Below are 24,852 nucleotides of genomic sequence, written 5' to 3'. Positions count from 1 at the left end.
AAATAATGCTCAAAATTCTCCAACTTCAAAAATTCTCCAGGCTTCAACAGTACTTGAACCATGATCTTCCAGATGTTCAAGCTGGATTTAGAGAAGGCAGAGGAACCAGAGATCAAATTGCCAACATTCGCTGGGTCATCGAAAAAGCAAGAGAGTTCCAGAAAAATATCTACATTTGCTTTATTGACTATGCCAAAGCCTTTGACTGTGTGGATCACAATAAACTGCGGAAAATTCTGAAAGAGATGGGAATACCAGACCACCTGACCTTCTTCTTGAGAAATCTGTATGCAGGTCAGGAAGCAACAGTTAGAACTGGACATGAAACAACAGACTGGTTCCAAATAGGAAAAGCCGTACGTCAAGGCTATATATTGTCACCCTGCTTATTTAACTTATATGCAGAGTACATCTTGAGAAATGCTGGGCTGGATGAAGCATAAGCTGGAATCAAGATTGCCAGGAGAAATATCAATAACCTCAGATATGCAGATGACACCACCATTATGGCAGAAAGTGAAGAAGAACTAAAGAGACTTGATAGAAGTGAAAGAGGAGAGTGAAAAAGTTGGCTTAAAGCTCAACATTCAGAAAACTAAGATCATGGCATCCACTCCCATCACTTCTTGGCAAATAGATGGGGAAACAGTGGAAACAGTAACAGACTTCATTTTCTTGGACTCCATAGGGAAACAGTGGAAACAGTGACAGACTTTATTTTCTTGGACTCCAAAATCCCTGCAGATGGTGACTGCAGCCATCAAATTAAAAGACGCTTGCTCCTTGGAAGAAAAGCTATGACCAACCTAGACAGCATATTAAAAAGCAGAGACATTACTTTACCAACAAAGGCCCACCTAGTCAAAGGTATGGTTTTTACAGTAGTCATGCATGGATGTGAGAGTTGGACTGTAAAGAAAGTTGAATGCCGAAGAATTGATGCTTAGAACTGTGGTGTTGGAGAAGACTCTTGAGAGTCCCTTGGACTGCAAGGAGATCCAACCAGTCCATCCTAAAGGAAATCAGCCCTGAATATTCGTTGGAAGAACTGATGTTGATGCTGAAGCTCCAATACTTTGGCCACCTGATGCGAAGAACTGACTCACTGGAAAAGACCCTGATGCTGGGAGATTTGAAGGTGGGAGGAGAAGGGATGACAAAGGATGAGATGGTTGGACGGCATCACTGATGGGGTGGACATGAGTTTGAGTAGGCTCCGGGAGTTGGTGGTGGACAGGAAAGCCTAGCGTGCTGCAGTCCATGGGGTCGCAAAGAGTCAGACACAACTGAGCAACTGAACTGAACTCTATAAAATCTTGCCTCATTTAAAAATTGAGTATAAAAAAAAGAGCCAGCCTGCTTAAAAATACAGGGTTTACTATATAAAAAGAAGAAAGAATGAAATGAACCTAAATAGCAAAAGTACTCACCAGGAAAACCTGACCCTGAAAATTATAATGGCAGATGAAAACTGTAATCAAAATTAGCACCATAAAAATTAACCAAACAATTTCTTTTTTAAAATAATGGATATAAAGGTTCCGTAATACAAGATGAATAAGTTTTAGAGATCTGCTTTATGACATTGATACTATAGTTAACATTACCCTGTTGTACCTTTAAAAATCTGTTAAGAGAGTAAATTTCATGTTATGAAATAAAAATAAAATTTAAACACACATAAGTGTTCAAAGTAGAGAAAAAAATGTTTAAAAATACTATGTCCATACAACAATAACAAAAAGATGAATCATCAGCTTTTTCAGGGGAAAAGTAGTAGGGAAAATAATCATAAATGAAGATCACACTTCATTTGATGAGTGCATTTGTGGTAAGAGTATGAGTTCATATATACTCTATGACAAAGAACTTGAGAATATTTATTCAATGTAAAAATGTACACCCAGGGATGGGGAATACGTGTAAATCTATGGCTGATTCATATCAATGTATGACAAAACCCACTGAAAAAAAAAATGTATACCCAGCATTCCAGTTTTCACAATTTATCCTACAGGTATTCTTGCACTTTAAAAAAAATGATATATGTAGACTGAAGAATTATTTGTAGAAGCAAAAGTTAGGCAACAACCTAAATTCCCATCAGTAGAGAATTTGTTAAGTAAATCATGACAGCTAATAGCAACAAAATAATATGTAGCCAACCGAAGAATGAGAAATTTCTCTATGTACAAATATGAAATAAATCTCCAAGATATATTGTTAAGTAGTAAAAGCAAGGTGCAATGTGTGTACAGTAATACAGTATGATGTGTGTGTGTGTGTGTGTGTGTGTGTGAATATGCACTTAAAAGCTCACAAACTATCCCAGGAGGAATACACTAGAAAAATAAACTAGTAACACTGTGTATCTTTGGAGAGGAGAAATGGAAGTCTGGGAGATAGAAATAGGAAAGAAAAAAGAAAAAATACTTTTATCTCCATCTCTCTAATTCTGCTGAATTATGTATTATTCTGCTAAATTTTGTATTATCTGGTCAAAGAAATTGATGTCTTAAACTACTGTCTCAGGAAATTAGGACCAGAATTGAGAAAAAAGAATGGGAAGTTTTGTTTTTTATTATAAGTTCACTTCTGTATTATTTGACTTAATGTGTGCCATATTTATCTTGTCTTAAAAATTCAAAAATTAAGCATAAAAATAATTTTAAAATACTCTGTTCTGTTAAAAATACTCTATCCCACTATTTGGCTGTTAGAAATTTATTTTAGGAGTAGAAAATATGTCACTGTAGCTATAATAGAGACAGAATGTTCAGTGTATTATAGGAACACAAACCAATCAATTTATCTCTGAGGAAACTCAGAGATGGAAGGTGCAAGTTAAACTGGCCCTAAAAAATTGTTAAATTCACTGGACACTTGTGCCAAAGTCTTGTAGGCACAGGGTACTACGTTAACAAAAGCATGCAGACGTGCAGAAACTGTCATGTTTGGGGAGCTACGGCGATCTGGTGGGCAGAAAGACAGAAATGACACTGGAGGAATAGCTAGAAATGAGCTGGAAAAGAGAAGCAGGGGTTGCAGAGATCATCACAAAGGGCCTTGAATGCTATGCTAAGAAATGGCATTATTTACTACATCAGGGTGGGCATTAAATTCATCTTATTGCTTAAGAAAGGTGAAGAAATTAGAGAATTTGAGTTACTGGGACAGGGGATGTATTGAGTCACAGCAGGGAGATTACATGACTTGAGTTTACTCACACGCCCAATTTCTACAAGTTATTGAGTATATATGATCAGTGATAAATAATACAGATAAAGTCCCAACTTCCTGACTTGAATATCCCCAATTATCCCACTTAAGATCTATGAGAGTGAACATGGCCAATTCATGCTTGTTCTTATCTGTGCTAGCTCCAAACCTATAGTCCGCCTTTCTTCCTTTCTCAAGTTTGACTCTCAAGGCATTAAGCAGAAATGTTAAATACACAGCATGCGTGCCACCTTTGTCCTGGTCTCTGTCCTTTGCAGACATCAATGATCAACAAAGCACTCTTTGCACTAAATTGTAAGGAGACCTTAAAATCCTTCCCCACACCATTCTAGAAAATCACTGCCAGTCTGTCTAAGATGACCTATAAATGTAAGGTGCATGAGTTTTGCTCATTTTTCCCTACATAATCCCAGTCTAAATCAAAACCTAACATAGAATTGCTTGAGGGATGAAGTACAAGAGAAAAAGCAAGAGAAGCATTCTAATGGGTAACAAACAAGCAAAACTGGCTGGAAGTCTGCCTAGAACCAAATCAAGTGATTCAATAAATATTGAGTGTCAGCACTACGCTGGATAACAGGAAACTGACACGACTAGACATAATCTTCATCTTCAAAAGTTTCCACATCAGATGGGAAAGATTTCTATAAACAGATAATTTTTACTGGGTAAGCTCTATGCCTTCAGGCAGGGATCATGACTGCATTTTTCACTGTTGTATACCCAGCACCCACCACCACATCAGGCATGGATCTGGAACACAATGATATTTGTTAAATGACCAAGGCAGATGTCAAAGTACTTATTTTTTCTGAAATAAATGGGCAAAAGCCTTAAGTAAAAATCAGAGTTTTCCTGAATTTTAAGAAATCAGTGAGAATTTTTCAAATGAAGAGGCATACATAAAGAAAGGAAATCCTCTTTATAGTTTTGCTCCAAAATTATGATGAAAAACAATATAAACCACTTATTCTTCATTTGTTCATAGATAATAATTACCCACATCCCAACTGACTTAAAAGAGTGTTAATGAGCATATGATAAAGCGAAAGACATGACTATGTTTTCATCAAAGCTGTTGTAATCCATCTTTGTTAGAGATACCCTGCTGCTGCTGCTGCTGCTAAGTCGCGTCAGTTGTGTCCGACCCTGTGCGACCCCATAGACGGCAGCCCACCAGGCTCCGCCGTCCCAGGGATTCTCCAGGCAAGAGAAGAAACCCCAAATTCACCGGTGCTCACAGATTCCACCTGGGTATATGTTCTCAAAATGATCTTTATCTGTGTTTTTTTTTTAATGGAACACTAATTAAAATCATTTAAGGTGACGTGTCATTGACTGGCCTGCTTTTGCCAGTGCAGAACAAAGAGGCAGAAGAAAAGACATGAAGGGTAATAATGTGCTACTTGTTTTTACTTGCTAAATTGCAGATATCTGTTTCTAATGGATGAACAACTGAAATTTCAAAGCACTTACTTCAAGCAAAACTAAAGGTCTTCCTTCAAGCCAGCTCTATTAGAGATTTGATTAACATTATCTCTTCTTTAAATGTGCTTGAAAGAATTTATTCCTGAATATTTTCATGAAGAATATCTTCAATCTTCCCTATCTTTGGGCTTTGATAAGCCTTAGAGCCTATGCCTTCCTCTTTTGTCCTTGATTTAATATTCTTTTGTGTGGTGCAGTAATTGTTTTATCCATGCTAAATCATGTGTAACCAGTGAGCTTGTAGGTCCAAGACAAAGAGATCAGGCCTTCTATTTCTCTTATGTCACACATACTGCAAAATAAGCACCTTTTTCCCTACTGAAGATAAGGGAAGTGAAACACAAAATGGTTACCAGTTCAATGGCAGAGGCAGAACAAAACCCAGATATGTCCATGTTTACTTCCCCTTCTAAAGGAAGTGCCCTGTCATGGCCCTTTCTCAGGTGACAGAGATGGGCAGCTATGTCTTGTACCAATAGACTCTGACTCTCTCCCCATCCCTTGGGCATAAGAGATTGAATAGGATTTCAGTATCTGAGGCCTGCCTGTGTCCTATGTGAAAAGATTCCCTTGTAGCTCAGTCAGTAAAGAATCTGCCTGCAGTTCAGGAGACCCGGGGTTCAATTCCTGGGTCAAAAAGATCCCTTGGAGAAGGAAATGGCTACCCACTCCAGTATTCTTGCCTGGATAATCCCCATGGACAGAGGAGCCTGGCAGGCTACAGTCCATGGGGTCACAAGAGTCGGACACAGCTTAGCAACTAAACTACCACCAAGTCATTCAGACTATTCTTATTATTTGAATTAGAAAGTAACTGAGAGACTAAATTAGTTAGGTGTACTATACAGAACCAAAAACAGTAAATTAAGAAATTTCCTGTCAGGTCACAGGGTAGAATATACTTACAATACCTGTAACCAACAAAGGACTTACAGATGGATTATATTAATAGTTCATATATATATATGAAGAAAACTGCAGACAACAATATAATAATAGAAAAATTGTCAGAAGACTTGAACAAGTACCTCACAAAAGAACTTATCTTATGTAGGGTGGCCATCTAGTTAATATAACATCCAAACTGGGACCACTTTTGAGAATGTAAGGGACCCTACTCCTAATTTTATCAAGATAACAGAGTAAGCCAGGACTGACCCAAGCCAAATACAACATATGGGTCATTCCACCCAAATAGCATCAAAATATGAAAAGGTGTTTAACCTCATTGGTCATTCAGGAAACGCAAATTAAAACTACAGTGAGATACTTCCATATAGCTATCAGAATAGCTGAAAAGAAAAAGAATGATAATGCCAACAGTCAATGAGGACATGGAGCACACAGAACTCTCATACACTGCTGGGTGGGGGCCAGGGTGGGGGGCTTCCCTAGTGGCTCAGCTGGTAAAGAATCTGCCTGCAATGTGGGAGACCTGGGTTCGATCCCTGGGTTGGGAAGATCCCCTGGAGAAGGGAACAGCTACCCATTCCAGCATTCTGGTGTGGAGAATTCCATGGACTGTATAGCCTATGGGATTGCAAAGAGTCAGACACAACTGAGCAACTTTCACTTTTTCACTTTCACACTGCTAGGAGAGTATGAATGGGGCAATCACGCTAAAAAACTCTTTCAGAAAGAGACACGTGCACCCCAATGTTCATCGCAGCACTGTTTATAATAGCCAGGACATGGAAGCAACCTAGATGCCCATCAGCAGATGAATGGATAAGGAAGCTGTGGTACATATACACCATGGAATTTTACTCAGCCATTAAAAGAATTCAATCCTAAAGAGATGGATGAAACAGCCCATTATACAGAGTGAAGTAAGCCAGAAAGATAAAGAACATTACAGCATACTAACACATATATATGGAATTTAGAAAGATGGTAACGATAACCCTATATGCAAAACAGAAAAAGAGACACAGAAATACAGAACAGACTTTTGAACTCTGTGGGAGAAGGTGAGGGTGGGATGTTTCAAAAGAACAGCATGTATACTATCTATGGTGAAACAGATCACCAGCCCAGGTGGGATGCATGAGACAAGTGCTCCGGCCTGGTGCACTGGGAAGACCCAGAGGAATCGGGTGGAGAGGGAGATGGGAGGGGGGATCGGGATGGGGAATAAGTGTAAATCTATGGCTGATTCATATCAATGTATGACAAAACCCACTGAAATGTTGTGAAGTAATTAGCCTCCAACTAATAAAAAAATTAAAAAAAAAAAAAAACTCTTTCACAGTATCTATCAAAGTAAAACATATATGATGTATGATTCATCAATTCAACTCTCAAATACAGATACATGTACACAACAATATGTACATAAATACACCAAAAAAAAAGACATTTGCATAGCAGCATTATTCAAAACAGCCCCAAATGGTTATCAATAGTAGAATGGATAAATATGGTGTGCTATACTCATACACTGGATGACTATACCATGATTTTAAATGAATAAACCACTGCTATACAGAGCAACATGATTAAATACCATGAATGTAGCCATAAGTACTACGATGGTAGACTTAGAAGAGTAGATGCTATAGAATTACACTTTTACAATTGTCAGAAAAGGCAAAACTAATCTGTGGTGTTAGAAGACAGGTAACTAATTACCTTTGGGGAAGGGCTAATGACGGGTGGGGGCGGGGAATTTTCTAGAATGATGGTAATGTTTCATTTTTTTCATCTAGGTACTCGTAATGCAAGGGTGTTCACTTTGGGAAAATCAGTGAGCTGCATGCTGAAAAGTTGTGCAATGATTTGCATATGTACTTTACTTTAATAAACAACTTATTAGTAAAGAAAGAAAAATATCCCCAGAAAAGAGAGGAAAATTCCTTGAAGCAAAATAGGGTTGCATGCAAGCTAGAGCAAAAACAGAAGTAAACAGGGGAAGCTATTCAGTAGAGAGAATAGAATGGAGCAGATGTGCAGGTAAAAGCCTAGAATCCATCAGAGAAAGACCAAGAGTTAAAGATGGAGAAACTAGTAAAACAGTTAGTACCTTGCACTGCCTCCAGTCCTGGTGATTTTTCCATTCCTTGTCCCATTCGTGTGTATCTTTACAATAAGTACCCCTTTTCTTGAGGCAGTGTAAGAAACCTTCTCTTCCATAAAAACAAACAAAACCAACTAAAATGCCGATAGTGCTTTCTTTCTCATACCTTCTAAAAGTACAATCTTGGCAGTTAGGGAACTTATCTTCATCAAAAGCTATTTCTATGATATAAAGGAAACCAAAAATAAACTGAGCCAAGTGAATGATGAACTCTCGTGTCTTCCACAACAAGGGCTAGAAGACTTACAAAATATAGTACAAATAGAGAAATATTCTCTTGGTTCAAACCCATTATCTCTCCTGCATGTATAAACCATGAGTGGTGCTGAAGTAACAAATCTTATGATATTTCATGTTGACACATTTATTGAGCTGTATGATGTGCCAGATGCTAAGCATGGGGTGATGGGGCTGAATATAACATGATTTCTCCTTTTGACCTCATATGTCTTGTTTGTTTTGTTTAGCACTGAATCTCCAGCACTTGGAAGAGCATTCAGCACATTAGAGGTGCTTACTTAATATTTATGGAATGAATCAGTGAATAAATAGGTAGAATAGATATACAAACAGTCACCATACAATGGAACATAGTATCTGTATAACAAGATTCAGTGATAAAAAGGAAGTAGTTATTTCTCCAGTCATGGTGAGGGAAAGCTACACAGAAAGGGCCATTGGATTGAGCCCTGAAGAATTTTCTCTAATTTGTAGAGAGACAGTGAAAGACATTGGAGAGCAGACAGGAAGAAACCCATGGGGAAATTTTGGGGTGTGTATGTGTGTGTATAGTTGGTTCAACTCTTCTTTTCCACAATCCAGTCAATGAAAAGTGTGGCAATGTTGTGGTTCACAGACCACAAAATATATACTCCAGTGGTCTCCTGAATCAACTGATCAATTCTGTCTACATAGAAGAGAGGGATAAAGAATTGTCCAGATGATACATGCTACTAGAAAAAAATAAAAAAGGAGAGAGAATACTTGAGGATTTAGTTCTCCAGCTTACTCATCTTCCATGGTGGTTTCCAAATTGAATTTCATAGAGCCCTAGGGTATGTCTGAGAGATACAGCTTCATAAACCACCCCGGAGTGAGAGATGGAGGAGAGGCAGACACGGCCCTGGGGCCTCCACCCCTGATTTAACAGCAGCAGCTCCTCTTTCATCTGCTTTCTGTGAGATTTACCAGGAAAGAAATACTCTATATAACTAGGTAGTTATTCTACTTTTTTAAAAAATAAAGTTTAAAACAGCTGACCTATAAAGTGCAAATTCACAGAATGATTGTACAGTGACTTACTATACTTTTGGTAAACACAATTTAATCACTGTAAATAAAAGAAAATGTATTGATTTTTATTTTTTTGAAATTATGATCTACCCTGACATTCCCAGTCTACAAGGGAGTAATATCTAGCTGTGATTTTTAACACCACAGGAGAGAAGACATCTATCACAATTGTCTCAAGGATGAAAGAGCTGCCAAAGTACTGATTTTGATCACCTCTCCCCATCCTCATATTTTGAACCATGCCATTTTTGGGTATACTTTGCTCTGGGAACATTGAGCCTCTTCAAACATGTCTCTTGGTTGCCATGCTATTTGGTGACTGAGAGTGAGAAATAAAATATTATCTCATGCTCCTCTCTTAGATTTCCCCATTTAGTCTTAGTTCGTGACTTTATTTGCATGCATTTACATTCTTCATTTCATTTATAAAAGAAGTCAAGGGATTTTAAAGGTCTGTTTAATGTGCTAACGTACAGGATGCCCATGCCATTTCCAGATAATTTATATATTCAAATGATTCACTTCCTTCTTTCTTTCCTCCAACTCTCCTAGTGTCACTATTCCTCTTTTAGAAAATGGAATATTATAATTTTTAACAAAGCAATTTTATAAGTTCTTTATCTGTGTATGCATAATTGAACTGACCAAATACATATATATATATATGTATGTGTGTATATAAAATTTAATCATTTATATCATGTCTACATAAAAGATAGCAATGGTCAATTCCTGCTCCCTAACTAGTCCTAAGGGCTTCCCAGGTGGCACAGTGGTAAATAATCCACCTGCCAATGCAGGAGATGCAAGTTATGCAGGTTTGATCCCTGGGTAGAGAGGATCCCCTGGAGAAGGAAATGGCAACCCACTCCAGTATTCTTGCCTGGGAAATCCAATGGACAGAAGAGCCTCTTTTGCTCCTAAAATGAAAAGCAAAATTTATTCAAGGCATTTGCTTGCAGCAAAGTTTTAGGAAGCGAACCAGTCTGACAGTCACCTGGCTCTTCCAGCTATTCCTTTCAGCAACTTTCAGAACTTCTGAGGATAGACTGGACACACTCTCCTCAAGTCACTGAAGCTTAGAACCACATCATGTGTTCTTCTATCTTCTCTTCTTTGGTTGCTCCTTGGTCTTGCTGAAATCACACCTGCTCACAACACAGCTCCACCTGCTGGCTCAACTGAGCTATTTCTGGGCTTCCACTTTCACATGGCACATGTTCTCAACTCAGTCCGGGGAAAACAGTCTGGAAAATTTGTAACAGAAGAGAAAGAGAAAGAGAAAGTTGGAACCCTAGACCTACTGTACCCACTATCACCTGTCACAGTTCAGGATCAGGTATTTTTCTGCAAACTAAATTTATTCTTCCTGTTCCTCCGTAACTTTACTGTTAAAAGATCCTGTTCTATTTGTAAAGACCTTAATTGGTTCAAATGAACAGAGACTAGAAGATGAAGCATTGTGAAATAGAGAAAGAGCATGAGCTTTGGATTTAGACATGAACTCTGATGGCTGGTAGAGTCTGATTGAGTGTGTGTGTGTGTGTGTGTGTGTGTGTGTTAGTTGCTCAATCGCTTTGTGACCTTATGGACTGTAGCCCCCAGGCTCCTCTGTCCATGGAGTTCTCCCAGCAAGAATACTGGAGTGGGTTGCCATGCCCTCCTCCAGGGGATCTTCCTGACCCAGGGATCACACCCAGGTTTCCCGCATTGCAGGCAGATTCTTTACAGTCTGAGCCACAGGGAAGCCTAGAGTCAGATGACCTGTTTTGAATTTTAGTTCCCCCACATGGCAGTTCCTAGAGAAAGTTACTTCTCTATGCCTCAATTTCCTCATGTATAAAATGGGGCAATATTCTTAATCCCACCTAATCTGAGCCTCAGTTTCCCCAGCTGTCACAGAGGCACAAAATGAATGTTCATTCCTTTCACATCTTTTATCCCAGGCTGTGGCAGAGATTTTACAGTTGTTTTGCCATTCTCATGCAACATCTTCCAAGGGAGAATGTTCTTCCTCTTGGTTTGATCGAGAAATAAGAAAGCAGAGGAAAGCGTTATTGAAGCACCTGCGTATCTCCCACTCCTTCTTTGCTAACATCAGCCTGAGCACCTCTTACGCGGCCACTTCCATCTAAAGATGGGAGACCAGCGCCTGAGCTGCAGCCTGCCTCTCCTCCTAAAGGAGATTGCAGAAGGAAAGACATGCTGCACTCAAAAACCTTCCCTAGAGTCCAGGGCCTTTCACGTCTCTGGTCTTTGGATATTTGTCTCCTTTTTAAATAGATAATTTTTTCCAAACCATTGTCAGTGTGAATACCAAAAGAAAAATGACAGACTGTTTTGGAAATCCAAAAACTATACATTCCTAGGACTGTGACCATTATAGGCACCTAGTATGCAATGAATGCAAATGGATGCAGAAAATGATGCCTCATTTCATTTTTATTATCTTTATATTTCAAAAATCTCTATTTCTCAAAGAACATTTGTGTAAACACCACATCACATTCACCAGAGTGCTCGTTAAAAATGCAGATTCCAGAAACATATTGAATCAGAATATTTTGGAGAAAAAGCTGGGAATTTGTATTTTTAACAACACCTAGTGATTATTGTGAACACTAAAATTCAAGAACTACACTCTAAGTTCCCATGTTTTTTTCCATGTTTGTGTTGGGAGCTATTTAAATGGTTAAGATAGAACAAAGAGACCCAAACAACATAAATTCTGGTGCCTTGTATACCCTCTTTATAGAATTAATCATGTCTATGGACTTCTGCTCTTAAGGGAATAAACACTACAGATGGTTCATTGATTTTTTTAAATCTGTTTTTGCTTAATCTATCTAAATGTAAAACAAAAATGAGAATACCGTATAATTTCCAAGGCTTCATAAAATGTTTCTTTAAAGTCACGGAGAGACTGTAATGGTAAAGATGATTACTTCTTTTCCATGTAAAACAGCATGAGAGCTCCTTTCAGTTGACAAGATTCTCCAAGTGAAAGAGGATAGCATTTAGAGGACAACCTTGAGTAAATCAATTAACCAGACTTTCTATGTCTGTGAGGATTACATAAGATCTCCATATAGCACAACTCAATTTTAGTCTATGTGCAGTGCACAACTTGAACATCTGTACATAGGAATACTACGAATGAGTAAAGAAACCTTGCCATATACAATAGTGATAGTAAGGAATTCTTACATGAAGTGGTAATAGGATGGAAAAATAAAGCTTTATTTGGATCTATAAAACAAGAACCTAAGAAAGACACAGTGTAGATATGGTTGAAGCTATTGCTCAGGTTCATTAATAGTTGTTCAGCCTATAAAACATACATGTGAGCACATTCGGAACTCCACAAACACGCACACTGTAGAGGACACTTAAGGTTCCCTGCCCATATCCTGAATACATTCTCCTTCCTTCTGGAAAATTCCTCATTTCCTTTTTTGGACACTGCTCCTCCAGTCTCTGGATATGTGGTGTATTCAGCTACAAGGATGGAAAACATAACCCATGCCTTAGCCAATCAGCACACCATCTTTCCCTGGGGAGAAGGGGAGGAGTGTATGACCCAAGCTGGACCAGTCTGAGTCAACCTCAGGACTTGTATAAGTACTCCTGGGTAAGGCTCTACCTCTCCTCAGCTGGGCTTGAACTGAAATATCGCTGCCTTTAGATGCTAGGAAAGGTGAGCCAGGAAATGCTCAGTAATAAGGGAAGCAACACAGCAGATTTTTCAATGATATAAACCTGTCAATGCCCCTTTATGTTTTTGCTTCAGTCAGCCTGAATGATTTCACTATCACTTGCAACATAACAAAATGAATACTAGACACAGGAACCAGATCCCTTGTTTGACTGACATATACCAGGGTTTTACTTTGTCTGCTGTTTGTCTTTCTGCTGGTTTTTATTACACTGATACAATAAATTCAATCATGGTGAATATATAATTTATCATCCAAACCAGGACACTTTGGAGAGTGAAAGGGGCACTGTTTATGTTCATGTCAGGATAAAAGCATCATCCAAGGCAAACCAGGCTATATGATCATCCTAATTTTGACCAAATGGTCAGACTACTGATAATTTGAAGACACAGTCAGCGTTTTAAAAGTAGTTTGCTTTACAATGTGTGACATTCCTGATACTTAGAACAATGTCCAGCACAAAGTCAATCAGTTCAATTCAGTTCAGTTGCTCAGTCATGTCTGACTCTTTGCGACCCCATGGACTGCAGCACCCCAGGCCTCCCTGTCCATCACCAGCTCCCAGCATTTACCCAGACTCATGTCTATTGAGTCAGTGATGCCATCCAACCATCTCATCCTCTGTTGTCCCCTTCTCCTCCACCTTCAATCTTTCCCAGCATCAGGGTCTTTTCCAATGAGTCAGTTCTTCACATTGGGTGGCCAAAGTATTGGAGTTTCAGCTTCAGCATCAGTCCTTCTAATGAATATTCAGGACTGATTTCCTTTAGGATTGGCTGATTGGATCTCCTTGTGGGTCAAGGGACTCTCAAGAGTCTTCTCCAACACCACAGTTCAAAAGCATCAATTCTTCGGCGCTCAGCTTTCTTTATAGTCCAACTCTCACATCCATACATGACCACTGGAAAAACTATAGCCTTGACTAGATGGACCTTTGTTGGCAAAGTAATATCTCTGCTTTTTAATATGCTATCTAGGTTGGTCATAACTTTCCTTCCAAGGAGCAAGCGTCTTTTAATTTCATGGCTACAGTCACCATCTGCAGTGATTTTGGAGTTCAAAAAATAAATCCTGCCACTATGTCCACTGTTTCCCCATATGTTTGTCATGAAGTGATGGGACTGGATGCCATGATCTTAGTTTTCTGAATGTTGAGCTTTAAGCCAACTTTTTAACTCTCCTCTTTCACTTTCATCAAGAAGCTCTTTAGTTCTTCTTCACTTTCTGCCATAAGGGTGGTGTCATCTGCATATCTGAGGTTATTGATATTTCTCCCAGCAATCTTGATTCTAGCTTGTGATTCATCCAGCCCAGTGCTTCTCATGATGTACTCTACATGTAAGTTAAATAAGCATGGTGACAATATACAGCCTTGACATACTCTTTTTCCTATTTGGAACCAGTCTGTTGTTCCATGTCCAGTTCTTAACAAAGTCAATACTCACTATTTATTTAAGTATTTCAAAAACAAGCATGTCAGCATATTCATTCTTTTATTTCTTCAACAAATACTTGAGTAAACATTACATAGCATCATTGTTCCAGGTACTGAAGATACTGATGTGAGGAAGATATTCAAAGACCTTGCCCTCCTGGGGGTTTCATTCTTGGGAAGAGGGGTCAAGCAATACACAAGTAAGTAAACAAGTGTTTTCTGGTATGGGGTATGTGCCGTGGGACAAAGGAAACAAGAATGGCATCAGGGAAAAGAGAGAGATTTTAAGATATTATGATCAAGAAGTATCTCTCTGAAAGTTGACATTTGAATGGAAACCAAGTCAAAGGCAAAGAGTGAGAGGACCTCCCTACAGCAAAAATCATGTCTCTTATCTGCTATTCTGCACGGTTCTCCAGCTCACAGCAGGACCCACATGGTCATATACTGCTTGGTACTCCAGGAAGTGCTAAACTGGCTGAGGATAGAAAGCATGGACTCAGAGTGAGTTCCATAATCATCTCTGGATGGGAGAATTGAGAGCATCCCAGAACTGAGGGTGGGCATGGGGAGAAAATGAGATTTAGGTTCAAGGAGAAGAGCAGTTATTCAAGGTTCTGGGATCAGGCTCAGGAGTCAGGTCATAGGTTTGAATGCTGACTCTTCTGTTTATCAGCTGTGTGACCATGGGCAGTTCATCTTTGGGAGATTCACTATCTCATCCCTAAGACTGGTATAGTAATAATAGTATCCTATAATTCTATCCTAATGTGTGCTCAGGGCTTAGCACAGCATCTGAGAAACAGTAAGTGTTTAGTAAATATTAGCTATTATTACTAAATAGTGAAGAGAGAATAACAATTTGAATATGTTCCAGTAGACAAAAAGAGATAAGATGTTGGCCTTTCCCTTCAGGAATCTCATTATGTGCTGACAGTGATAGGGGTTCTCATAGCCCATACTGAATGTCAGGTCTCTGAAGTGTTAATAGGGCTGTTCTGCCATGAAACCAAATAATGGTATTTTTCCCAATCATCAGGGGAAATAAAAGTATCACATTTTTCTCAATTTCAAGTTTTATTCTCATATATATTTTTCTGAAACGTTGGACATCTGCTACCTAAAGAACTGGCAGATGAAAAAATAAGTGAACAAGCAGCAGGCAAATATTACCAGAACAACTCAGAAACAGCCAATCATGTTTAGACCAACAGCTTGTTCCTTTCATGGACATGTGTACTCAAGGTGGTAGTTTTTAAATCATGCACAGATTGTCATATTGTCTGGAAGTAAAACTGTTCCTATTGCATATCCCAGAATTAAATATATCAATCAGTATTTCATGGTGTTCTTCAAAAAGTGCCATGCTTTCTAGATGCTTTATCTCCTAAATAAGTTTGAGAATCATTCTGTAGAAAAGTTCAAAGCCCTTGAAAGAAAGTTTCTAATTCATCCTCCCACTCTCCTGAAAGCTGGAAATATGGAAGAAGTATAAGAATGATCCAAAAAAATGTAAAAGAAGGAGACTAGTCTACTGTTACCTTCTTGAAGAAGAAAGCAAGACCCAGGAGATGGCTGATGATTTGCCCAAGGTCACTCAGGAAGTTGACAAAAGAAGTAAGACCAAATTCATGCAAGTCTCTGTTGTGTGTATAAAAATCACTGAGCCTCCCAAGGGCATTGATTATGAACAATGTGATTTAGGAATTCCTACTGCAAAGTATATTGAGGTTTCTAGTCTCAGAGGCACAGTAACTAAAATGATCTCAAAGCAGTGGGCAGAAAGTGTCTGGTTCTTTTAATGAATGACAACCCAGATGGCTGCTAATCCCCCCATTGCACCCTGCATATCCACTGAGGCCACTGTGTCTTTGACTCTGCTAGAGGGTCCGCTCCATCAGTTATAACTAGTGCCAAGCTCACATCCTACTTATTTTGTGAAGTCTGTGGTTGGAATCTCTTGCTATTCCAGACTTCTTTGCCATAGTGATGGCTTTTACCTGTTTTCTAGAAAGAGTCACATGAGAAATACTTTTATATGCCTACATTCACTTTTTGTTGCTGTTGTTGAAAATTACTACAAATTTAGTGGCTTAAAACCAACACAAATTTATCATCTTATAGTCCTGGAGGTTCAGAAGCCCAAAATGGGTTTCCCTGGATTAAAATCAAGGTGTCAGCAGGCTGCTTTTTTCTGGAGGCTCTAGGAAAGATCCTGTTTCCTTGACTTTTCCATCTTCTAGAGGCTGCGTGCATTCCTCAGCTTATGGATCATTTCCTCCACCTTCAAAGTCAGCCAGGTAGCATCTCTCTGACTCTTGCTTCAAACTTCACATCTTATTTTCTGATTAAAGTTAGAAAATAGCCTTTGTTTTTAAAGACCTACATGATTATATTGGGCCTACCAGAATAATATCTCAATCTCAGTATTTTTAACTTAGTCACATTTGCAACATCCTCTGATGTGTAAAGTAACATTTTACTGCTTTGAGACTAGGGATGTGAACATCTTTGAAAAGTCATTATTCAACCCATGAGAGTCTACCTTTAGCCCAAAAGATTCATGTTTGTCCCCCCATGCAAAGCACATTCACTTCATCCCAAATTCTCCAAAAGCCTCAACACATCACAGGATCAACTTAAAATTTGAGACCTCATATAAATCAAATCACCTCAAAGGTCCCAAATCTCAGTATCTAAATTACAAAATTAGGCAAGGGTGAGGGTATAATTCATCCTAGGGCACAATTCTTCTCCATCTGTAGACCTGTGAAACTCAAGAAATAAGTTATCTACTTGCAAATGAAATGTTGGGAAAGACATCAAATGACAGTTGTAGGCAATCTGGTTCAAAAAAAGAAGAAATTGAAAGGTAAAAAATAGTCAAGCAATTCTGAATTCAGCCAGGAAAATTCCATTAGGTTTCAAGGCCTGTGAACAGTTCTCCGAGGCATAGGATTCCTCTGTTAGGGCTCAAGACTCCCTGCTCTGGACTCATGACTACCCTCTGGACATGACTCCATCCCCTGAGTTATCCTTACTTTTTCATAAAAGGTGGTACTTGCTTGCAGCTGAGTAGTTTCATCAGCTTGTTTCTTGCCAGCAGACTGTAGAAGACTGACAGCCTTCTTTCATTTAGTACTCTCTTTTAGTCAAAGCTGACAGTGTTTATGATGGTAAAAATTCTCAGGAACTTTGTAGATCCTCTGTGTATGTCATGGGGATTCACACACAAGTCCCATCTATTCTCGGGTCCTCTGAAACTTACTCAAGTTCTACCCCAAGGATGGGGTTCAAAGTTCCCTCAGGAGTGCCTGCCACTGTCCAGATCTTTTGTTTTCCTTTGGGATATATATTCTGGCAGGAAAGAAAAATGATTTTTATACCAACTTTCATTCATGACATGCTGTAATCTATGGTACAAAGATCTATACTTCATGAGCCCTCTGGGCTCTTTGATTTTTGATATTCAAAGCCAGGGTTTTAACCTGGAGGAAAACCACTGCTCTCTCCAAAAGCATGGCTCCTGCAACTAAAAGCTTCATTCATGTGTGTTTAAAAGTCCATTTAGCTGCTCACCTGACTTCATCATTCCAGTCAGTGTATTTGGAGAATTTTCATTGACTTCTGCCTTGAAGAATAATACTGAGCAAAGAGAGCTCAGCAAAATGACTATTATATCTGTCAATAGTCCTACACTGAAATATGTTGTATGAGTCAATTCTTTTGATAATTCTCAAAATGGGAATTATTATTCTTGTTCTGTCATTGAATGGATTCACAAAGCATGAACTACTTGCCTAAGTCACACTGCTTGAAAGTGTCTAAGTCTGCATTCAAATCTCAGTATAACTTCAAAATGGAACAAGGCAAGTAATTCTTACAAATGCCCAAGGAAAATAATCCTTCCAGCTTTCATTTTCCACATTTGTCAAGTGAAAATATGTCTCCTAATTCCTCATCCTCAATTCTAGGATTTAAAAATCTTTAAAAACCAGAAGTATTGTTGGTATGGTGGTTCACAAGTTTGGTGCCAAAATAAGACTTGAGCTGCCACTTGATACCAGTTTTGTCTCAGTGCTTCTATCAGCTCCATATGCCTCTGCTGCCTACTGATCATTTCTGTTGCATTTTGGGAATGTGTGTGTGTGTCTTCACTATGTGTCATGGAGCAATCATCGCATGTAATACAATTCAATAACTCATTGTTAACAATGGGAAACAGCGATTTTTGCCCTGAAGATTTTTCATTCAGAATTCAACTAATTGGTTATGATAATTAGCAGCAATGTAGCTCTCTACTGCTCGCTTGGGAGCAACCTAACTAGAATATTATAGATAGCTACTCCAGCCCAATGCCACACACATGCAAGGCCAGCTGACATCTTTATTAGCATGTGGCTTCTGTCAGTTATACAAAAGCCATACTTTTTTAAGCCTCACTTCAGTTTCATAGAAATTTCCTGTGGGCTCCAGGTTAAGCCCTAACAGCTGCAGAAAGGCCCAAAATATGAACCTGCCATTGAGGAGACCCCAGGAGAGAGCAGAGTCTCAATCTATTTTCTAAACCATGCCCTCTTTGTATAAAACTAAATCATTCTTTCCCTTCCTAATCCAACATCTTGAATTAAATTATAGCGTGGATAAAGCCAATGGTAAGATATTGCATGTTTTTTTCATAAAATAAAATCAAAGAAACTACATGCTTTTTCAAACTTGACTATCTTCATCTTCCCCCTGCATGGCAGAGAATCACCGAGCTGGAAGGACAGGATTCTATCAAGTCTCTCAGCTTTTTCAACCTGGATGCACAGAGGAACCATAAGGCCGGGAGACAACTCGACCTTTGGTGGTGGACAGACCTGGGTCTAAACTCCCAACATCTCTGCTCTTGAGAACGAGAATCATCTAAAGAAAGTCTTCCAACCTCTCTGACCCCAGTTTTCATGTTTTCAAAATGAAGAAAATGTCCAACACTCACTTTTGGTTTGTTATGACGATTCAAGGGGCATGTGAATTGTCGTGTGAGACACTAATATCGTGAGGCTTTTCTATGTATAGGGGCTGCATCAAGTGTTCTACAAGCTCACCTACTGCTCACTATAAGCCTATGAAGTACATACTGCTTTCCCATTTTATTAACACTTGGGGGGAAACTGAGGCTCCAAGAAATTCAGTTCCTTACCCACGTTCTCCAGTCATTAAATGACCAAGTGTATGCGTGCATGCTAAGTCGCTTCAGTCGTGTCTGACTTTTTGCGACTCCATGGACTCCTCTGTCCATGGGGTTCTCCAGGCAAGAATACTGGAGTGGGTTGCCATGCCTGCCTCCAGGGGATCTTTCCAACCCAGAGATCGAACCCATGTCTCTTATGTCTCCTGCATTGTTAGGCAGGTTCTTTATCACTAAAGCCACCTGGGAAGCCCTAAATGACCAAGAAGGGATTTAAACCCAGAGCTGTCAGACCCCATGAAAAATGTTTTGCACGATTATGATATATGCCTCCTAACAGGAATGTTGGTTCCCTTCCCTTTGTCAGCAATACTATTACTTCTATTAAGACCCATCACACCACTATTTTTTCTACAAGGACAAATATCTTAGTCTGCTTGGGCTGCCATGAAATACCATAGGTGACTTATACATGGATAATTGTATCCACATATACAAAAAGGCTGGCAGGAAATACCATGGGTGACATACAACAGAAGTTTATTCTCTCAAGTTCTGAAGACTATGAGTCTAAGATAAAGGTTCTAATCCATTTGGTTTCTGGTGAGAGCTCTTTCCCTGGCTTGCAGACAGCTAGCCTCTTGTTCTGTTTTCACATGGCCTTTGCTTGGTGTATGCATGTGGAGAGAGAGAGAATGCACATACACTGGTGTCTTTTCTTATATGGACACTAGTCCAGTTAGATCAACAAGTCCCCCCCCCGCCCACCACCACCAAGTATAATCTCATTTAACCTTCCCTTAGATGCCCCACCTCTGAGTACAGCCATACTGGATGTTAGGGCTCCAACATATGGATTTGCAGCGGACACAAAGATTCAGTCCATAGCAGCAAGGATATTGGATATGTTCACTATTTTATCCCCAGGGCTTAGGACTATCTGGCACAGAGTTGGCACACAGCAAATGTGGTTGAATGTGAGTTAAAAAGTGAATAAACACAAAACGAACGAGTTAATATAGGACATTGATTCTAAACCTTTTCACCAGAAGGGATTCTCTTTATTAATTTCTTCCCATGAGCCTTGTGCTTTGATAAATTTCATCTTCCAAGTTGAGACTAGTAACAAATTGGCTTTTCCCCTGTTTAATTAATCAAAGACAGATAAATTGCTAACCAGTACTTCTAATCAGCTTGAAATATGTGAGCTCTGTAACCAGACTAAGTTTAATTCTAGGCTAAAATAGACAATGACCTGTTGGCTTAGGTATCCTGACTGTGAGCAAATGAACAATTACTCCCAAGATTTCAAAGTTCCAAAACTAGCTTGTATACCTGTAGAGATCTGGAGATCTCAGTTTGGGAAACACTTCCTTAATGTGATCCGTGTCATTCAACAAGGTAGCATCAAAGTAGCATCTTATCAAAAGTTTGGGTTCCAGTGTGAGCAATTAAGTAAACTTGTGCGTTTAATCAAAATTAGCTTTGAAGATACATTAAATCACCCAGATTCAAGGTTCTGCAGATAGCTTTTGCAGTAAGAAGTGTCTATAAATTTGCAGTGTGTGCAGTAATACACAGCACAAAATCAAGTATTTTTGTGCAAACCATAATTGAATGTATGGTATATAATTATGTAAAATTGAATAATATCCGATATACATATAATAGCTTTTAAGCGTTTGCTTGCTTGTTTGTTTTTGACTGTGCTGATTCTTCATTGCTCGGCACAGGCTTTCCCTCATTGTGGCAGGCTAGGTTTACTCTCTAGTTGCAGTGTGTGAGCTTCTAAATTGTGGTGTGTGTTGTGGAGCACAGACTCCAGAGCATGGGCTCAGTAGTTGTGGCACATGGGCTTAGGTGCTTCACAATATATGGGATCTTCCCGGACCAGAGATCCAACCCCTGTCCTTGCATTGACAGAAGGATTCTTTACCACTAGACCACTAGGGAAGTCCTTACGTATGTGATTGAATTGATAAGTTAGATGTGACACCATCTAACATGGTTTGACACCATCATAATATTTTCATATGTACAAAATAATACATATGATATATATTATAGAGATAAAATAAATACTTCCAACCAAATTTAAGAAACTGAATACTGCTCAGAGTTTTAAATTCCTTTGTTACCCTTCCTCCTAAAATTCCTCTGCCTACTCTCTCCTAGCTTAATACCGTCCTGCATTTTGCTTTGTTTTTCAACTTGGCCACATGTTTGTATTACTAAACAATACGTTGCTTAGTCTTGTGTATATTTGTGCTTTATATAAATGGCATCATACGGTATGTATTCATGTGTAATTTACATTATGTAAATGTTTTACCCAACATTATGTTTCTGTTTCTATACATGTGGCTTTAGTTCATTCATTTCCACTGCTCTATAGAAAGTAATTTTTCAATGTAAGGTGTTCCTTTTCCTGAATTTGATTGTTTTTATCTAATTAGTCATGTAATACAAATGCATCAACATAGAAAACTAACACTATTGTTACCACAAAAAAAACCCCAATCTGAGTGCATTAACAAAATAAAAATTTTATTTTCTGTTCACATCATAGTCCAAAGTAAGTGGGCAACACTGCTGGACTTACTTCCTCCTAAAAGTAACTCAGGGATCCAGGTTCCTTTCATCTGTAACATCAAGATCTTCAGCATTGGCCTTCTGGTATTCATGAGAAAAGAGAGAACAAGAAAGATCTCTTTGGGTTCAGGAGAGGCTGAGAAATGCCATCTGTATGCCTAGAAAAGAAACGAATGTGCTATAAAAGTGTTCACTGAGCTTAGGATCAGAGAGTTGACTTGAATAAAATTTGGAAGTTCTCTAATCTAACTCCTTTGGTTTTATCATTCAGTGAACATTTTTTAGCACCAACTACAGGTCAAGTGACATTTCTAGCATCTTTGATGAGGAACTGCCCACCCCCTGCGTCAACACTCTCCAAGACAGGGTGCTCACTGGCCCCCAGGAAGCAACTCCCATATTTGCACAGCTTGGACTGATTATTATTCATCATGCACATGTCAAGCAGTTCCAAGAAATGACAAGGACCAAGGTGTGTCTGTCCTTAAGAACAAATGTAGGAGACTCAAGATGACCCATAGGTCAATTTTGTTCAAAGGGTCACCAATGCTGAGGTCATCATGATGATAACAGTAATTCTATTTTGAACAGAATACCCCACTGTGAGTTTTCTCTCTTTTTCACGTTCCAACAAATTGTCATATAGTGTTTCCCAAAGTTTGGATGTATTAGATGTCTCCAATTCCCAAAATAGTTAAGCCAGCTGGGTTTTGCCTTTACCCAACTGTTCCCAGTTTTTCTCTGTACCCTGCCACACACACACACACACACACACACACACACACACATACATATGCATACTGAGACCAATATACTATTTTGTAATTGATGACATCTTCAGCTCTATTCTTTTAAGGTTTCATATTTTCAAGACCTAGCAATCTAGCACAAACATACCTTGTCTCTAACACAGATATTTCAAAGGAGTATGCTTGAAACTGTCAACAAACTCTGTAGAGGAGAAGGACTTTTGTATATACAGGTGTACATACATACAAATTCTCAAAAACAGCACCAGCACAAATAAATCTCATTCCCAGAAAGTAATGCTGTAACTTTTCTCCACTCAAAAATACTTAGAACTCAGTGAATTCTAACTCTGGTGTCTTATCTCTTCTGTTGCCCTGGAGTTTGTAGTTTGACTATGAAATCAAATAACCATTCTGTGTGTGTGTATGCGTATATATATATATATATATATATTTATATTATATAAAAGCAAAAATATATATGTATATTTATATACACGCACATATCTCTTGGAAAATTTTTAGGGTAAACAGCTTGAATTCAGATGTACTAGTTTTGCTTAGGTAAGAGGCTGGCAAACTTCTGAAAAGGAAGGACTAGATAGTAAATATGTTTGCCTTTTGCACGCCATATGTTCTCTGTTGCAGGAAAGGGTTTGCCTGTCTTTCTTTGAACTTCACTTGTTTGCATCTCAAATTGAAGATTGTAGGCTTGCTGGTGGGTGAAAGATAAGAGGGAAATGATGGACTCTGCATTGCCCTGGGAGGCCCTTGCAGACAAAGAGGTGACCTTGAACTTCCCTCCAAACTGAAAAGAGGGTGAACTCTGTGTCATGAAGCGCTTTATCTAGCACCCTGCCATTCAGCTTTGCTCCCTCACAATTACGCTCTGCATCTTCTCAGGAAGGAGGAATCACAAGGGGGAAGGAATTACACATAGCTGTCACCCCCACCCTAATGAAAAGAAAATCAAATTTCTGATTGTCTCCCACACCTGCTCCTCCTCTCATCAGCCCCATCCCAGCACCTGTCAACTCCTTTTTTCCACTTCTTTCAATGAAAACCCTGAGTCAACTCCAACACTTTTTTTCTCCCCACCATTAACTCTGGTTGTAATTCAACCTCTTCTTAGCACTGCTTCTCCCCAGCCCAGAACCAGCATCACCTCTCTCTCATCTCCAGTCCCTTGGAGATCTTATCAAGTCTCCTGACTTTAAACATCGTCTAACTATACATGACAACTTCCAAAAATGCACCTCCAACCAGATCTGCCCCTGAGAGCCAGACTCGCTTTTTCCACTTACTGTTGAACATGAGCATTAACAGGCATCTCAACTTCACATGGACAAAGTTGAACTCCTTATCTTCCTCTTCAATTCAGCTTTCCAGGAGTTTTCCCCATTTCAGCAAACAGGACCTCTGTCCTTCCACCAGCTCCAACCAAAATCTAAAATACCTCTCTGTCTCTCTCTCTCTTCCTTCCTGTTTCTTATCCTTTCCCCACCCACATCCCCATCTAATTCAGCAGCAAATCTCACTGGCTCTACCATTAAACTGAGTCTAAATTCCAACTCTCACTCCCTCTTCTATACCACATTAGACCGTCACTTTCTTGGACAATCATAGTAACCTTCTTCCTCCCTGTTTTTGACTTTGCCTCCCCACAGTCTATTCTCAACCCAAACAGCAAAGTGCTATTTTAAAAACTCAAGTCAGACTATGTCACTCCTCTACTTATAACCCTTCTCCCTCCAGATTAACTTCTGCTGTCATAGCTAACTACAAACTAGAGAGGAAAAGAAATGATAGACTCTGGTGCTCATGGTCCAAAGAAAGCTCCAACATGTTCATTCTGGTTTGGTGCCTAACCAGATCAAAAACTTTTTATATTTTTGCTTACAAAATTTTGCTGGGAGATCATTTTGGGTCTCTCAAGGATGCAATTAGGGTATCAGCCAGAGTTGCCATCTTATCTGAGGCTCAACTGGGAGAGATCTGTTTCCTAGCTTGTGTAGACTGTTGGCACAATTCAAACCTTATGTTTGTAGGACTGAGAACTTCAGTTTCTTGCTGATTGTTGGTGGGAA

General features: G+C 39.1%; 1 long non-coding RNA gene across 1 annotated transcript; it reads right to left on the bottom strand.

The window, feature by feature from the left end:
* Positions 1-21,950: 21,950 nt before the first annotated feature.
* LOC122451356 lies at positions 21,951-24,202 on the bottom strand. The gene is made up of 2 exons (XR_006272382.1): positions 24,070-24,202; positions 21,951-22,174 (listed from the first exon to the last, which is right to left on the bottom strand). It is a non-coding gene; the product is annotated as an uncharacterized LOC122451356 (long non-coding RNA).
* Positions 24,203-24,852: the final 650 nt, after the last annotated feature.

Source organism: Cervus canadensis, chromosome 12 (assembly GCF_019320065.1).
Source record: "Cervus canadensis isolate Bull #8, Minnesota chromosome 12, ASM1932006v1, whole genome shotgun sequence".
Taxonomy (NCBI): domain Eukaryota; kingdom Metazoa; phylum Chordata; class Mammalia; order Artiodactyla; family Cervidae; genus Cervus; species Cervus canadensis.
This window is presented reverse-complemented; position numbering and strand designations above follow the sequence as displayed.